Below are 13,527 nucleotides of genomic sequence, written 5' to 3'. Positions count from 1 at the left end.
GGAAAGGATCATGGGACGGGAGGCCTCAGGAGAAAGAAAGAAACATTGACTTCTTTAACTTCCGTTAATGCTCCTCCTCCCCTTCTTACCCCATCCCTGACATATTTAGTTGTTTGCCTGTTCTCCATCTCCCTCTGGTGCTCCCCCCCTTTCTTTCTCCTGAGGCCTCCTTCTAATTCATTTGGCACAAAAGAGAGATGAAATGAGCGTGGCAGTTGCTTTGGATGCAGAAAAAGCATTTGATAGATTGGAATGGGATTTTTTATTTAAAGTATTGGAAAAATATGGGTTAAGAGAATCTTTTATAAACTGGATTAAAACCTTAAATACTAGTCCAAAAGCTGAAGTAGTGACAAATGGCCAAATTTCAACACCATTTCAATTAACAAGGTCAACTAGACAAGGCTGCCCATTATCACCTGCTCTATTTGTATTGGCGATAGAACCTTTAGCTGAATTAATTAGAACTGATTCAGATACTATGGGTTTTAAAGTTAATTGGGAGGAATATAAGATTAATCTATTTGCTGATGATGTTCTGATTTATTTAACAAACCCATTGCATTCGTTACGTAAATTATCTTTTAGGTTGGAGGAATATGGGAAAATATCAGGGTATAAAATAAATTGGGATAAAAGTGAAATTTTACCCCTTACTAAAGGAGACTACAGTCAAGGTCGACTAGTAACTCAATTTAGATGGCTGATAAATGATATAAAATATTTAGGTATAAGAGTTGATAACGATATAAAGAATTTATATAAATTAAATTATTTGCCATTATTGAAAAAAATTCAAGAAGATCTTGCTAAATGGATGATGTTACCAATAATATTAGTAGGTAGAGTCAATGCTGTAAAAATGAATATATTTCCTAGATTACAGTATTTATTCCAAACACTACCAATACAACTGCTGCAGAAGTTTTTTGAAGATTTGAATAAAGGTGTGAGGAAGTATCTTTGGAAAGGTAAGATGTCAAGAATATTGTTGGAAAAATTGACATGTAAATTTGACCTAGGAGGGTTACAACTCCAAAATTTTAAGAACTATTATAAAGCAAATCAACTTAGATTTATTGCGTCTTTTTTTGATCAAGATAAACCAGCATGGATTAGAATAGAGTTAGATAAGATAGGAGAAAATATACCAGAAGATTTTATATACAAATGGGAATCTAAATGGATACGGGAAAAGAAAGAATCCCTTATATTAAAACATTTGATTGATTTATGGAACAAGACAAATGTTGATGATGAGATAAAGAAACCTTTATTAGCAAAGAGACCTCTAATTCAAAATACTCATTTCTTTTACAATGGATAACCAACTTTTATATACTGGTTTCAAAAAGGGATTAGATATATAGGAGATTGTTTTGAAGGATGTATATTGATGTCATTTGATCAATTAAAGAATAAATATAAAATATCAAATAACACACTTTTCTGTTATTCTCAATTAAAGGGCTATTTAAGAGATAAACTGGGTCAAACAATCTTAATGCCAAAACCTAATGAAATAGAAACTTTAATTCAAAAAGGAAATTTAAAAAAAAATTATGTCTTGTATATATAATTTGATTCAAAAACAATTAAACCAGGAATTCATAAGTCAAGACAAAAATGGGAAACTGATTTGAATATTAAAATTGATGAAACAAATTGGTCAAGACTATGTCTTGATAGTATGACAAATACAATAAATGTCCGACCTAGATTAGTACAATATAATTTTTTACATCAACTATATATTACACCACAAAAATAAATAGATTCAATCCAAATTTATCTGATCAATGTTTTTGATGTAATCAAGATACTGGTACTTTTTTACACTGTACTTGGTCCTGTGCCAAAATTCAACCTTTTTGGATAAATTTAAGAGTTTTATTGGAACAAATTATCAGAACACAACTTCCACATAACCCAATATTATTTTTATTAGGTGATATTGAAGAGATAAAACTGAAACTCAAATTGAACAAATATCAGAAAGAATTTATAAAAATTGCTTTGGCAGTAGCCAAAAAGACTATTGCAGTTACTTGGAAATCGGATTCATACTTAAGTATGGACCATTGGAATAATGAAATTTTTTGCTGCATTCCACTTGAAAAAAATACTTATAATTTAAGAAATAAATATGACATATTTCTGAAAATTTGGCACCCCCTACTTACGAAAGATAGGATTAAATATATAGGTGCTCCGAAGATAAAGTTATTAGTTACCTGGGGGAGAGAAACAAATATATATATTAAAGTTATTTTGAATTCCATGGAGCATGTGGGGATTTTCTGATATCCAGGCAATCTTTCTTCCTTTCTTCCTTTTTTTTTAGATAGGGATGTTAAGGGGAGGGGGAGGGCTGATTCTACTATTATTCTACTATCATTATTCTACTATTCTATTTCATGTAATTATCTTAAAAAATTGAATAAAAAGTTTATTTTTAAAAAAAAGAAACTGCAGAGTGTTGTGGGCAGAGCTCAGCATGTCATGGAAGCCAACCTGCCAATATCCCCTTCTTGGACTCCATCCATACTTCTCCGTGCCTCAGTAAAGCAGCCAGCATAATCAAGGACCCTACCTACTGAACCTTCTCTCATCTCCCATCAGGCAGAAGACATGCACCTAGAAATGCATACTATCAGACTTAAGTACACCTCTACCCTGCTGTTATAAGACTACTGTATGTTTCCCAAGTAGGTTAAGCTGAACAATTGTCCTTGCAATCTACCTTGTTGTGATATTACACCATAGTGTCTATCTGCAGTGCACTTTTTCTGTATAGTAACACTTTATTCTGCATTCTGATATTGTTTTCCCATGTGCCATCTCAATGCACTGTTGTAATGAATTCATTTGTATGGGCAGAATGCAACACAAATGTTTCACTCTACCTCAGTACATGTGACAATAATAAACCAATTTATTTATTCAAAGAAAAAGCAGTGAACTGTGCAAGGTATTGCCACATCTCATTCCACCTTGACGTCTGTTTTATTAACTTGCAGAAAGCACCCACACTTAAGCAGTGGTGGTGATTGGAAGAAGGGGCCCAAACCAGGACCCTGCAGAGCCATATTTTCCTCAGTAAGACTGGAATCTCTTTAATGTTAACCTGGGGCATGCCTGTGCAGGTGTTAGTGGAGGAGTTTGAGGAACGCATCCTTCACAGTTGTGAAACTTTTCCATTCCTCAAATGAGAAGGATGCTGAGGTGAAGTGAACCAGGAAATCCAACAAATGGGAAGGGGGAGAAAAGCACATTTGATTGTACAATAATGTGAAAGAACCATCAAAGGGAAGGCTTCAGTAGGGACAGGAGTTCCTGGAGGTTTTGGGCTGATTCATATTACTCAATGAATGAACACTTCAAAAGATGTTTAGTTCTCTAGGTTTCCTAATTCATTGGTTCCACTGTACCTTGTTTTAGGGATCTGGAAAAATATCTATGGCAGTTCCATACCTATTCTTAAAAAAAGAGTAAATATTACAGAATTAAACCAATTCAATCACACAGCATCAGGCACCCATGCACCATTCCATCTTTTCCTTAGGCTGTCATGTTATTTGCATGCTGCCTAGTCCCATCCATGCCTACATATCTTCAAGCTTGTAGAGCAATCTCATTTGAATTTGGATCACTGTTCAATTGTTTTCCTGCTTATTGGAAAGGACACTCCCCTGGCATCAGGAGACCCAATTAGGCAAGTCCGGAACTGACTAAATAATGCTGACATTTTCCAAGGTCTGTAGATTGTGCTCCAGTAAACAGGTCAGTGCTTTTTCCACAGTTGGCTGTCAAAATGCTTAGTCATGGGTGCCACAAAAGTAACAACAACTTCAACCTCACTATTACTGAATGCATCATTATGGGTATAACTGGCTGCTCAGGTAGTCAGGAACCTTCAGACAAGAAGCACATCAGTGAAGAAAGAGCCTACAGAGAGACTTCAAAGGCACCACTTCCTATTTTGGTGCCTTTAATCAACCATTAAATCACAAGCTTAGTGGTTATTGAAATGCGTATAACTGACTTGAATGAAAATGTAGGGGGGCTGATTAGTAAATTTGCAGACACCACAAAATTAGGATTATGGATAGTGAAGAAGGTTGTGATAGGATACAGCAGGATATTCTGTCGATCAGTTGCAGATATGGGCAGAAAAATGATAGATGCAGTTTAATGCACTTTAGGTGGTTAAATATAGATGGTGAAGGACTGCAGTAAATAGTTTTCCTTAAGAGCTTTAATGTACGTAGAGAACTTGGTGTCTAATTCCATATCTCCCTAAAAGTTCCAACACAAGTAGATAGGATGGTAAAGAATGTGTGTGGCATTTTGCCGTCATGGGTTGGGGTACTGAGTATAAGATTCAGGAATCATACTGCAGTGGTATAGAAGTTTGGTTGGGCTGCATTTATGTGTGTAGTATTCATCCCATTACAGGAAGGATGTAGAAGCTATGGAAAGGATATGGAGGAGGTTCACTAGGCTGTTGCCTGCATTGAAGAGTATTAGCAAAAAGGACAGATTGGACAAACTTAGATAGTTTTCTCTGTAGCACTGGAGGCTGAGGGAAGACCTGATTAGAAGTTTATAATAATACAAACTGCCTAAATAGAGTAAATCTGAATGGTCCATCAACACTATATTGCTATTCCTGTGTTTTTTTTTGTATTTTAATTTTAATGTCTTGCACTGTACTGTTGAACTCCATGAATAATCCCAAGGAGGAGGATTAGGCATGAAGCTAGCAACCCCATCCTTTAAAAACCCAGTGTTCCAGGAACACCAACAGATGGCCCAAAGGCTTCATCCCTGGGAGAGGAAGGGTACACCAAGAAGACAGGCTACACCTGGAAAAACTTAAAAGTCTGGCCCAGGACAGAGAACTCTGATGAGCTGCTGTTGGCATTCTTTGTTTTATGTCTATAGACCAATTAGCTCAGCATCTGTGGCTGGCCAGATAGAAACATAGAAAACCTACAGCACAATACAGGCCCTTCAGCCCACATTGCTGTGCTGAACATATACTTTCCTTAGAAATTACCTCGAGTTATCCATAGCCCTCTATTTTTCTAAGCTCCATGTACCTATCCAGGAGCCTCTTAAAAGATGCTGGAGTCTATATGCTAGGAAGAAACAGCTGGTCATTTAGGAAAACTTAATGTAATCAAGCAGCATAACTTTATGAAAACAAACTTAGGTTTGATAAAGTAGCTAGAGTAGTTAGAGGATATAACAAGCAGAATCGTGGAGTCATGCAGCCTAAACCAGCTCCAATGGTCCACCTCATCCACGTTGATTATCCATTCTTCTTAAAAGTATAAGAGCACTTGCCTTCACTGCCCTCTTGGGCAGTGCTTTCCAGATTCCAGATATTTCCTGGGAGAAAATGTCCTTCCTCAGACCCCTTCTGTACCTTTTGCCCCTTACCCTAAATCTATGCTCTCTAGTTTTCTGTAGATATCACTGTTATGGAGAACAGTTCCCTACTGTCTGCTCTACCTCTGCCCCATATAACTTTGTATTCTTCTGTCAGGTGTTTCTTCCACCCCCCTTCCCCCCCCCCCCAGTTTTCTCCTCAGAGGAAAACAACCCCGGCCTATCCAGCAAACACGAGAAAATCTGCAGATGCTGGCAACACACACAAAATGCTGGTGCTGAAACGTCGACAGTGCTTCTCCTTATAGGTGCTGTCTGGCCTGCTGCGTTCCATCAGAATTTGTGTGTGTTCCCAGACTATCCAGTTTATCTTCATAAGTGAAACAACTCATCCCAGGAAAATGTGATCACTGAAAACTGTCTAGTGAAATTATGTCCTTCCTATAGTGCGGCAGCTAGCATTGTGCACAACACTCCACATCCAGCTTAACCAATCTTTTGTAAAATTGTGTCATAATTTCTATGGTTTAATACCTGATGCCCTGGCTAATGAAGCCAAGAATGTCAGATTCAGATTTGTTTATTTATCACATGTCATAAACCTTCATCATTTTACTTGAAAACAAACTTAGGTTTGCTAAAGTAGCTGGAGTAGTTAGAGAACATAACAAGCAGAATCATGGAATCATAGCGGAACAAGTGCTACACCTGCCCTTACACTTCCTCCCTCACCACCATTCAGGGCCCCAGACCGTCCTTCCAAGTGAGGCAACACTTCACCTGTGAGTCGGCTGGTGTGGTATACTGCGTCCGGTGCTCCCGGTGTGGCCTTTTATATATTGGTGAGACCCGACGCAGACTGGGGAAAACGGTCTCCCAGTCTGAGTCGGGTCTCACCAATATATAAAAGGCCACACCGGGAGCACCGGACGCAGTATACCACACCAGCCGACTCACAGGTGAAGTGTCACCTCACCTGTCGGAAATGAACACCTCCCTCCCCTTTTTTGATCTTCCTGTTTCCATCTCTGGAGATGGCTTATCTACTGATATCTATTATAAGCCTAGAGACTCTCACAGCTACCTGGACTATTTCTCTTCCCACCCTGTCTCTTGCAAAAATGCTATCCCCTTCTCACAATTCCTCCGTCTCCACCGCATCTGCTCTCAGGATGAGGTTTTTCATTCCAGGACGAAGGAGGTGTCTTCCTTTTTTAAACAAAGGGGCTTCCCTTCTTCCACCATCAACTCTGCTCTCAAACGTATCTCTCCCATTTCCCGCACATCTGCCCCACCCCATCCGCCCACCATCCCACTCGGGATAGGGTTCCCCTTGTCCTTACCTACTACCCCACCAGCCTCCAGGTCCAACGTATAATTCTCCGTAACTTCCCCCACCTCCAACGGGATCCCACTACCAAGCACATCTTTCCCACCCCCCCCTCTTTCTGCTTTCCACAGGGATTGCTCCCTACATGACTCCCTTGTCCATTCGTACCCCCCATCCCTTCCCACTGATCTCCCTCCTGACATTTATCGTTGTAGGTGGAACAAGTGCTACACCTGCCCTTACACTTCCTCCCTCACCACCATTCAGGGCCCCAGACAGTCCTTCCAGGTGAGGCGACACTTCACCTGTGAGTCGGCTGGTGTAGTATACTGTGTCCGGTGCTCCCGGTGTGGCCTTTTATATATTGGTGAGATCCGACGCAGACTGGGAGACCGTTTCACTGAACACCTACGCTCGGTCCGCCAGAGAAAGCAGGATCTCCCAGTGGCCACACATTTTAATTCCACGGCCCATTCTCATTCTGATATGTCTATCCATGGCCGCCTCTACTGTCAAGATGAAGCCACACTCAGGTTGGAGGAACAACACCTTATATACCGGCTGGGTAGCCTCCAACCTGATGGCATGAACATTGACTTCTCTAACTTCTGTTAATGCCCCTCCTCCCCTTCTTACCCCATCCCTGATATATTTATTTTTTCCCCTCCTCTTTTTTCTCTCTCTCTCTGCCCATCACTCTGCCTGTTCTCCATCTCCCTCTGGTGCTCCCTTCCCCATTTCTTTCTCCCTAGGCCTCCCGTTCCATGATCCTTTCCCTTCTCCAGCTCTGTATCACTTTCGCCAATCACCTTTCCGGCTCTTAGCTTCATCCCTCCCCCTCCAGTCTTCTCCTATCATTTCACATTTCCCTCTCCCCCTCCTACTTTCAAATCTCTTACTATCTTTCCTTTCAGTTAGTCCTGACGAAGGGTCTCGGCTTGAAACGTCAACAGTGCTTCTCCCTATATGCTGCCTGGCCTGCTGCATTCCACCAGCATTTTGTGTGTGGTTGTTTTACTTGTACTTGTCCTCAAGGTCTTCTCCTCAAGACTCCCTGTCTGTTCTAGTCTTATTAGTTCACCAAGGTGCTTTAATTTGCAACTATCATAATCAGATCCTACTAGGAGAAGCAGATAAGGGTAGTGAAGAGGGTCTTGAACAGGAGATCAGATTTGACCTGGTATCTTCAGGAAGCATGACTCTCTCAATAACAACCGGAAGCTCAACAGCGTCGAGGAGAAGCAATCACTTAACTAGATCCCAACACCACCCATATATTCACTGTCTCTGTCATCAGGGCATCGTGTTGCAATTTATCTGGTTCATGGATAAATTGTATGATCTATGTTCAAGGCCTCCGCAGCCGTAATTCTGATCTCTATCACTCAGCAGATTCCTGGGCTTACCTTGTCTGAATTTCCAGCGGGGTCCTGTTCTCTGTTGACTCAGTTGGATGACATCATTCCTTCTTTGATCATTGTTGACAGGACCCTGGAACTGCCTATCAAATAGATAAAATTGCTGCAGTTCTAGAGGTGAGACTTCAATGCAGCCTTTTTAAAGATAATTTAAAAGTGCAGATTAAAATAAAATAATTAATTAATTAAAGGGCACAGTGGAGATTTACAAGGATGTTGCCTGGATTGGGGAGCATGCCTTATGAGAATAGGTTGAATGAACTCGGCCTTTTCTCCTGGGAGTGACGGAGGATGAGAGGTGACCTGATAGAGGTGTATAAGATGACGAGAGGAATTGATCATGTGGATAGTCAGAGGCTTTTTCCCAGGGCTGAAATGGTTGCCACAAGAGGACACAGGTTTAAGGTGCTAGGGAGTGGATAAGTTTTTTACTCAGAGAGTGGTGAGTGTGTGGAATGGGCTGCCAGCAGCGGTGGTGGAGCTGGATACAATAGGGTCCTTTGAGAGACTTTTGGATAGGTACATGGAGCTTAGAAAAATAGAGGGCTATAGATAAACCTAGTAATTTCTAAGGTAAGGACATGTTTGGCACAATTTTGCAGGCCAAAGGGCCTGTATTGTGCTGTAGCTTTTCTATGTTTCTAAAATTAAATGCTAGCATTTCCTCACGCGATTTCCCTCTTTTCTATTATGCACCTGAACAAGTTTCAATTTGCATCCTTTGCTTTACCACTCAATATCCTGAGGGAACAATTTGTGAAGTAGTGTCACTATCAGTCTGGCTCCTCCTCTCTCCATGCAACCAATTCTTGCTACCAGTATTTTGCACCCAATCAACAAGAAACCCCATACAACACAGAAATCCTGGGTGGAGCTTGTCAGCTCCTTTAAAGTCCAAAACACAATCCCAGCACAGCTAAATCTGTTTGCTCCGTGACTGTGACCATTGTTACCATTTAGTTTCGCCAACTCGATTTCAGGCTAAAGAGATGGAGCAGTTAGGCGGTCAGTTAAATCAGTTTGTGTCCAACACAGGAGAGGAAGCGGGCAAGAAAGGTAATTAATCTGTACTGAAGTTAATGTTTACCTGTCCTGTGTCATCTTTGAATTTGTACACCTGAAAAATCCCATGTTTTGATCTTTAGTGAAGATTCCTTATAGCATATTAATACAGAAAAAATAATAGCTTACTGATTATTGCATTATTTTTAATTTAACCTTGTGTATATTTTTATTATAATCTGACATTGAGATTTTACTAATTTCTACATACCTACTAAATAATGCTAAAAATATGCTGTATTCTGGTCGGGGTTATTGCAAATGATTTTATTGTCTGTTGAGCAAGGAGCTAAAATGTAAATTTACCAAAGAATTACTGTATGGAGAATGTAAATAGATGGGAGGGTATTTTGCAATGTGGATGTTTGGCTCTGCAACAGGGTATCATTGGGTTGTGGGGGTAGGCAAGAACTTGGGAAATATACACTGGGGAATAATGTGGGGAAGTATGAAGTGGTGCACTTCAGTGACAGGAGTCTAATGACAGACCATTAAATGGAGAAAGATTGCAAATGAGTAAAGTCAGACTGATCTGCGTTCTTGTGCGTGAATTACAAGGTTAGAGACCAGGTGCAGTGAGTGATTACAAAGACAAATGACATATCTGCCTTTATTGGAAGAGGGTTTGAATTTAGAAATACTAGGGTATTGTTATAATTGTACAGGCTACTGGCAAGGCTGCACCTGGAGTTACGTGTGCAGTTTTGCTCCCTGCATTTGAGAAAAAGATATACTGGCAATGGAGGCAGTCTAAAAGAGATTCATTAGCCAAATTCCTAGGATGAGAGGGTTCTCTTATCAGGAGTGGATAAAGAAATTAGCTCTATATTTTTTGGAGTTTAGAAAAATAGGGATAATCTTACTGAAACGTGTAAAGTCCTGAGGGATATTGACAGGACAGGTGACAATATATTTTCAGTAGAAGGAGAGCCTCGAACAAGGGGATACAATTTAGAAGATTGGTGGCAGTCATATAAAATTGAGTTGTGTAGAAATAATTTCTGGTACTGGTTGGTATACCTCTGGAAGCCTCTATCCCAGCAGGCAGTCAGGTGGCTCAGTGAAGATATTTAAAGAGGTAGATAAATGTTGGGCTGTGGAGAACTGATACAGAAGGGTACATAGGGCCGTGATAATTTTGAACGGTGAAGCAGGCTTGAGGAGCCAAGTCGCCTATCATTGCTTCTGTTTTCTTATGTTCTTATATTATATTGTCAAATATATAAATGATACAAAGAACAGTATAATCTGAAGATATTAGTTATAGCTTTTGAATTTTGTAAGCTACAATTTCCAATAACTCAGACTTGGAATTACTAAATCGACACTTCCCCTGTTATTTGTAAAACATAATTAATCATTCAGATCCTTTTAGCTTAACATTTTACCATGAGTTGTCAGTAGCAGACTTCTATATTGCAAATGAAGAACGTTACCATGTTTCCCTGATAGGAGTGGAAAATCATTTCCGTCTTGAGAGAGGCAAAATAGATTAGTGTACCAAGGTGGGTTACGGTGGATTGTGGCAGGGTAATTTATTAGAGATAAATATGGCAAGGGGAATTATGGCAAAGGGTGTGTTATGCCAAAGGGATGGAACTGTATGAAAATCTGTAACATCGCGGGGTCCGACCTGCTTTAATAGTTTTTCTTTAATAGTGTTCTTGAGTTGGAGTGTACAGTGCGTAAATTAGACAAAGAGTCAGTGGTGATGGCCTCTTTCAGAGTATTAGTGTAAGAGCCTTTGATGTACATGCTGTAAGTGTATTAGTTTCAGGAGCAAGGTGTATATCTGAGCATCAGAGATAAAGATACGGCATTTGTTGTATTGCTTTAGAGGGGAAGGTGTGAAGTATATTGAAGTGTTAAAGGAGAGGACATGGAATAGATTGGAGGGTGTTCATGGGGAGAATGTGAGATATATCAGTGTGTGTAGAGGGGAGAGTGTGGGATATGTCAGATGGTATTAGAGGGGAGATTGTGGTGTATTGGAGTGTAGTAGAGGAGAGGGTGTGGGATTTTTCAGAGTATGTTAGAATAGTATGGGGTATATTGGATGGTGTTAGAGGGGAGGGTGTCATCTATTCAAATGTCACTGTGAAGGATGTGGAATCTACTGGCATGCATTCGACTGATGGGTGTGGTTGCAGTGGGATAGAGAGAAGGGTGTGGTTAGAGAGAAGGATTATGATGTGGATGATTAGTATGCAGGCTGTTCAGCAGCGGCTGTAAATTACTGAGTGTGTCAATTTCTCCCTCCAGGGAAGGAAGCCAAAGGAGCAGCAAAGCAGGGCAGCGGCCAAGTGCAGCAAGTCATCGAGCAGGGTACTGGCACACCTCTCCTCCTTTTGCATGTCATGCTGTTTTCGTGAACATGTTTTTCTGTTTCAGCCCCCTCCGACACTCACTGTTCTCTCACTTTAGGCACCTCTTGTATCAAAGACCAGCAGTGATCTGGCTCCATGCCAGCTCAGGAAAGATCAGCCTTGATTTCCCAGTCAGGACTTGCTTTTAGTATTTCCTCCCTTACAATGTGAACTTTGGAGCAGGGCCTCCTTAACATATGTCAGTCAGGTTCATGGACAAAAATCAGATTATGTTTCTCCTTTGTCTTTTACATTTCCCTTTTAAACAGTAATTGTCCTGAAATAGTAAAGCTTATACTACTTATGAAAGTCAATTCAGTTTATCTTCCCTCTTAATATTCCCAAATTGTTCCCTCCAAGAGGAAGCAGTGTTACTTCTTGCAGCCCCGAGCACTCACGAAGAGTGTTCCTCATCCACCCCTGTTGTTCTGCCCCACCCAGATCCTATTGTAGTTGAGGCAGGCAACCTGTCATTGTGCAAACTGTACCTGGGCATATCACACGTCCAAGTGATCCCTGGTCAATAAACTTCAAATATGAATTGCAGACATTACCTATTTCACTGACGCTCATAACTCATTTATATTGGTTAAAGATGATTCATACTTAGGAATATTTGTATTCAGCAGACCCTGAGATCTTCTGACCAAAGGCTCCCACTGTGACAATAACAGCCTCAATTTAATGATTCAGACAAATTCAGAGAATTATTAGCTGCCTATTGCAAAGAACGTTTCACTGCAGTGTTTACAAAGCACAGCATTGGGGACATTTCCAAATAATGTAGGATCCCCAATGAGAGGCAGTGGATACCACCATCCCAGCATTTGCCCACTTTCCTGTGAGCTGCGAGCTCCTCCTGGTTTCTTATAAATTTCCAGAGACTCCATAACAGTCTGGGGGTCCTTGGGCATAAATATTCAGAATTTGGATTCCCCTGATGTGCAACAGCTGTTGAAAGGGCAGCTTAAACTGGAGCAGTATAATGCTAATGAGCTGAGATTCCCTGTGAAATGTGATAGTGACGAAAACTGGGTAATAAAAAACTGCATTGGATTAATTATGTAAACTTGTCCTTTCAGCTGTTGATAAGGGTGCCGACGCTTTGAAAAAAGCAGGGGTCAATGCGGTTAGCAACATGGGCAGCAGTATTCCAGGTATCGGAAAGTAATCAGTCATCTTCAACTTCAAGCAGCATTCCTCATTACAGTCTTTCTGCAAGACTCATGTTTGGGAAGAAATTTGTCCTTTTTAACTGAAATAAATGTCTCTATAAACTAACTCGCTGTTCAGCTTTTTTTTTTAAAAAAGCATACATTGATTGCATAGTCACTTATTCTAATTCTGCTAGCTAATTTCTTCGTATTTTTGTAAAGCCTATTGCAATTATGCTGTCTTTGCATGATTTATGTTTGTGTGTGTGTGAGAGAGTGAGACTGTCATATGCAACATTTGTTAGTCAATATATGTTTCATTGAAGAATATATGTGAGATCATGTGTGTATAGATATCAATGAGTGTGAGCATGAGTTCCTACGTAGTTTGTGTGTGTCTTTGCATTCAAATTAAACAAGTTAAAGGTTTCTACCAACCTACACCGCACTGCCCTCTGACAAAAAAGGTTCACAGATCATTCCCACAACTCAGAAGCTATCTCTGTGAAGGCAGACATCAGTGGTGGAATTCACCAAAGTCTTCAGTGCACCAGCACATTGCCTTTAGTCAACTGAGGAAAAGGGTATTTGAAATCCTGTCCCAGCACAAAACTCATGGTCTACTGGGCTGCAATTATTTCTTCTCTCCAAAGTGCTTCTGAGACCTGCAGCACCTATGGTAGGTACCTCAAGTCACAGGAAAGATACCACTGGCATTGGCACCATGAACATAGAACATAGAACAATGTGGCACAGATGAAGGGCCTTCAGCCCACTACAGCTGTACTGACTACGAAGCC

At 40.4% G+C, this 13,527-nt stretch overlaps 1 long non-coding RNA gene across 1 annotated transcript; it reads left to right on the top strand.

Annotated features, from left to right (window-relative positions):
* Positions 1-9,029: 9,029 nt before the first annotated feature.
* On the top strand, positions 9,030-12,854 carry LOC140714213 (uncharacterized). Its single transcript, XR_012095846.1, has 3 exons — positions 9,030-9,201; positions 11,470-11,532; positions 12,656-12,854. It is a non-coding gene; the product is annotated as an uncharacterized lncRNA (long non-coding RNA).
* The last annotated feature ends 673 nt before the right edge of the window (positions 12,855-13,527 follow it).

This window comes from Hemitrygon akajei, chromosome 21 (genome assembly GCF_048418815.1).
Source record: "Hemitrygon akajei chromosome 21, sHemAka1.3, whole genome shotgun sequence".
NCBI lineage: Eukaryota > Metazoa > Chordata > Chondrichthyes > Myliobatiformes > Dasyatidae > Hemitrygon > Hemitrygon akajei.
Note: the sequence above shows the minus strand (reverse complement) of the source record. Positions and strands in the feature narration are given on the sequence as shown.